The sequence below is a fragment of the Schistocerca americana genome, unplaced genomic scaffold (assembly GCF_021461395.2).
Source record: "Schistocerca americana isolate TAMUIC-IGC-003095 unplaced genomic scaffold, iqSchAmer2.1 HiC_scaffold_544, whole genome shotgun sequence".
In the NCBI taxonomy this organism is placed as follows: domain Eukaryota; kingdom Metazoa; phylum Arthropoda; class Insecta; order Orthoptera; family Acrididae; genus Schistocerca; species Schistocerca americana.
In genome coordinates this window covers 5001-10000 of record NW_025726285.1, presented here as the reverse complement: position 1 = coordinate 10000, position 5000 = coordinate 5001, and the positions used below count along the sequence as shown (strand labels likewise).

General features: G+C 52.1%; 1 non-coding gene across 1 annotated transcript in view; it reads left to right on the top strand.

Annotated features, from left to right (window-relative positions):
- The first annotated feature begins 3816 nt into the window (after nt 1-3816).
- LOC124586191 overlaps nt 3817-5000 on the top strand; it is a 1910-nt gene continuing 726 nt past the window's right edge. Inside the window, exon 1 of the ribosomal RNA XR_006975100.1 lies at nt 3817-5000. This exon is cut by the window's right edge and continues 726 nt beyond it. This is a non-coding gene — a ribosomal RNA (small subunit ribosomal RNA).

Genomic DNA, 5000 nt, shown 5'->3' with positions numbered 1-5000 from the left:
CCCGCCCCGCCCCCCATTAAACCTTTCCTTACAACAATGTGTACCTTAACCTAACCTATATCGTACCGTAACCTAACCTATGTCGTACCGTAACCTAACCTATGTCGTACCGTAACCTAACCTATGTCGTACCGTAACCTAACCTATGTCGTACCGTAACCTAACCTATGTCGTACCGTAACCTAACCTATGTCGTACCGTAACCTAACCTATGTCGTACCGTAACCTAACCTATGTCGTACCGTAACCTAACCTATGTCGTACCGTAACCTAACCTATGTCGTACCTTAACCTAACCTATGTCGTACCTTAACCTAACCTATGTCGTACCTTAACCTAACCTATGTCGTACCTTAACCTAACCTATGTCGTACCTTAACCTAACCTATGTCGTACCTTAACCTAACCTATGTCGTACCTTAACCTAACCTATGTCGTACCTTAACCTAACCTATGTCGTACCTTAACCTAACCTATGTCGTACCTTAACCTAACCTATGTCGTACCTTAACCTAACCTATGTCGTACCTTAACCTAACCTATGTCGTACCTTAACCTAACCTATGTCGTACCTTAACCTAACCTATGTCGTACCTTAACCTAACCTATGTCGTACCTTAACCTAACCTATGTCGTACCTTAACCTAACCTATGTCGTACCTTAACCTAACCTATGTCGTACCTTAACCTAACCTATGTCGTACCTTAACCTAACCTATGTCGTACCTTAACCTAACCTATGTCGTACCTTAACCTAACCTATGTCGTACCTTAACCTAACCTATGTCGTACCTTAACCTAACCTATGTCGTACCTTAACCTAACCTATGTCGTACCTTAACCTAACCTATGTCGTACCTTAACCTAACCTATGTCGTACCTTAACCTAACCTGTATTGCGCCTTAACCTAACCTGTATTGCGCCTTAACCTAACCTGTATTGCGCCTTAACGTAACCTGTATTGCGCCTTAACGTAACCTGTATTGCGCCTTAACGTAACCTGTATTGCGCCTTAACGTAACCTGTATTGCGCCTTAACGTAACCTGTATTGCGCCTTAACGTAACCTGTATTGCGCCTTAACGTAACCTGTATTGCGCCTTAACGTAACCTGTATTGCGCCTTAACGTAACCTGTATTGCGCCTTAACGTAACCTGTATTGCGCCTTAACGTAACCTGTATTGCGCCTTAACGTAACCTGTATTGCGCCTTAACGTAACCTGTATTGCGCCTTAACGTAACCTGTATTGCGCCTTAACGTAACCTGTATTGCGCCTTAACGTAACCTGTATTGCGCCTTAACGTAACCTGTATTGCGCCTTAACGTAACCTGTATTGCGCCTTAACGTAACCTGTATTGCGCCTTAACGTAACCTGTATTGCGCCTTAACGTAACCTGTATTGCGCCTTAACGTAACCTGTATTGCGCCTTAACGTAACCTGCATTGCGCCTTAACGTAACCTGCATTGCGCCTTAACGTAACCTGTATTGCGCCTTAACGTAACCTGTATTGCGCCTTAACGTAACCTGTATTGCGCCTTAACGTAACCTGTATTGCGCCTTAACGTAACCTGTATTGCGCCTTAACGTAACCTGTATTGCGCCTTAACGTAACCTGTATTGCGCCTTAACGTAACCTGTATTGCGCCTTAACGTAACCTGTATTGCGCCTTAACGTAACCGATATTGCGCCTTAACGTAACCTATATTGCGCCGTAACGTAACCTATATTGCGCCGTAACGTAACCCACATTGCCCCTTAACGTAACCCACATTGCCCCTTAACGTAACCCACATTGCCCCTTAACGTAACCCAACACACGTTGGGCCTTAACCCAACACACGTTGGGCCTTAACCCAACACACGTTGGGCCTTAACCCAACACACGTTGGGCCTTAACCCAACACACGTTGGGCCTTAACCCAACACACGTTGGGCCTTAACCCAACACACGTTGGGCCTTAACCCAACACACGTTGGGCCTTAACCCAACACACGTTGGGCCTTAACCCAACACACGTTGGGCCTTAACCCAACACACGTTGGGCCTTAACCCAACACACGTTGGGCCTTAACCCAACACACGTTGGGCCTTAACCTGCTCTGTAATTGTCATACGACGCGTTAAATTAGTGTAGTGTTGCCTAACTGCAACCCCCGCAATATAGTTTGCTACTCGCACTGCCCGGTCCCCAGTGTATCGCTTCATGTTAAACACCTTGCAGCTATACACTGTAATGTGGATGGCAGCAGGACGTACATGCTCAATGCCCTTTGCAGTTGTTCATTGGCATTTGCAGTTGTTCATTGGCATTCGCATGTGCGAAGCACTTAGCCTACGCTGTGGTACGGCCTGTGTCAACTGTCCGCTGATGTTGTACGTCCAAATCACACACTGTACTGCACATTGGTCCTCATGTACTGAATGATACATCGTGGTACATGTGACCGTACAACGACTGCGCCAACAACGGCGAACCATGCGGTCCAAATGTTGTGCACTCAGCTACGTGTCGTCTCCCTATAAGAGCTGGATTGCAGTGTGGTATGCCCTGGATGGCGATCAGCATGAGCCGTCTGTTGATGTAGTGGCGCGTGTTGTCAGACGTAGTCGTCTCTTCTCACACACCGTGATAGCATGGTGCACTGCGTTCCACATCTGCGACATGCGACAGAGGCCGGTTGACAGTCGTTCGCGCAATGGACATCGCATACGTACGGGGGCCACCTTCCACGTGTTCGCGAAGCGTGCACATGTTGTTGCGTGTATGTGGGCAGACATAGTGTGTCGTGACACCTGACACAGGCATGCAACAATCGTTGAATTTGCAAATGGCGATGGACGCCTACGTTTGCTGGTGACGTTATGCAAATGAACAACTGGTAAACCGTTGTGGTGCGGTTGTTCTCGCTAGAGGTGAATCAGTGATGGCGACGATCGGTTGAGCTACCAACCGGTTGTTCCAGCGATACCCACCATGCCCACGAACGTGAATGGCATCTGGGTGTGAAGCGATACGCGGCGGTGGCTGGGTGGGACCGTCCCCGGCCGGTGAGGGGGGGCCTCCCGGCGTGCTGGCCGCGCGGTGCGTGGGCGCACGCGCTACAGCCGGCTGGTGGGGGCGGCCAGTGGCAGGCGCGCCGGCCGACGGAGGCGGCAGGCGGCGCAGCTGCGCGCCGGCGCACCCTGCACGCGGCGCCGTGCGGCCAAAGTAGGTCCTCGCGGGCCCGGTGCGAAGCGCGGTGGACATCTGCAGTGTGCTGGTCCGATTGAGGACTGTGTGCGCTGAGGATGCGCCGCCGCCCGGCGCTCGGCGCCGCGACGCCGTCTGCTGCTCGGTCGCCTCTGCGGTTCTCGCAGGTGGTTTGTATCGCAGCTGTGCGGACGTGTTGGCGCGTGCGCTGTGCTGGGAGAGTTCGCTTCGGCACCCAAGTGGGGCTTTTGTCCTTCTGTGGCGCTGGCGTTGGAGCTGCCGGTCACCGTAGGTGGCGCGTGTTGTCTCCCGCCGGCAATGCCACGACAGCACGCTCCCGGGCCTCTGTCGGCAGCGGCAAGCTCAGTTGGGAGCACGGGTGGTCGCACCTAAAGCGTCTACTCGCCAAACTCCGGGCGATTGCGCCTCTCTCGAACCCGACCAAGTACTTAGGACGGCGCTGCGCGCCGCCGGGACCTGAGAGGGTTTCGAGGTGTATTGTGCAGGGGAGCTCAGCCTCCTCCTGTTTGCAGAATAATTGAGCGGACGCTTGCGTGTTCGCGCGGGCCCCCGGGACACACTCCCGGGCGGCCGGCTGCTCAGCTCTAGTTGACGCAGCTCCCTGGTTGATCCTGCCAGTAGTCATATGCTTGTCTCAAAGATTAAGCCATGCATGTCTCAGTACAAGCCGCATTAAGGTGAAACCGCGAATGGCTCATTAAATCAGTTATGGTTCCTTAGATCGTACCCACGTTACTTGGATAACTGTGGTAATTCTAGAGCTAATACATGCAAACAGAGTCCCGACCAGAGATGGAAGGGACGCTTTTATTAGATCAAAACCAATCGGTCGGCTCGTCCGGTCCGTTTGCCTTGGTGACTCTGAATAACTTTGGGCTGATCGCACGGTCCTCGTACCGGCGACGCATCTTTCAAATGTCTGCCTTATCAACTGTCGATGGTAGGTTCTGCGCCTACCATGGTTGTAACGGGTAACGGGGAATCAGGGTTCGATTCCGGAGAGGGAGCCTGAGAAACGGCTACCACATCCAAGGAAGGCAGCAGGCGCGCAAATTACCCACTCCCGGCACGGGGAGGTAGTGACGAAAAATAACGATACGGGACTCATCCGAGGCCCCGTAATCGGAATGAGTACACTTTAAATCCTTTAACGAGTATCTATTGGAGGGCAAGTCTGGTGCCAGCAGCCGCGGTAATTCCAGCTCCAATAGCGTATATTAAAGTTGTTGCGGTTAAAAAGCTCGTAGTTGGATTTGTGTCCCACGCTGTTGGTTCACCGCCCGTCGGTGTTTAACTGGCATGTATCGTGGGACGTCCTGCCGGTGGGGCGAGCCGAAGGCGTGCGACGCGCCTCGTGCGTGCTCGTGCGTCCCGAGGCGGACCCCGTTGCAATCCTACCAGGGTGCTCTTGAGTGAGTGTCTCGGTGGGCCGGCACGTTTACTTTGAACAAATTAGAGTGCTTAAAGCAGGCAAGCCCGCCTGAATACTGTGTGCATGGAATAATGGAATAGGACCTCGGTTCTATTTTGTTGGTTTTCGGAACCCGAGGTAATGATTAATAGGGACAGGCGGGGGCATTCGTATTGCGACGTTAGAGGTGAAATTCTTGGATCGTCGCAAGACGAACAGAAGCGAAAGCATTTGCCAAGTATGTTTTCATTAATCAAGAACGAAAGTTAGAGGTTCGAAGGCGATCAGATACCGCCCTAGTTCTAACCATAAACGATGCCAGCCAGCGATCCGCCGCAGTTCCTCCGATGACTCGGCGGGCAGCCTCCGGG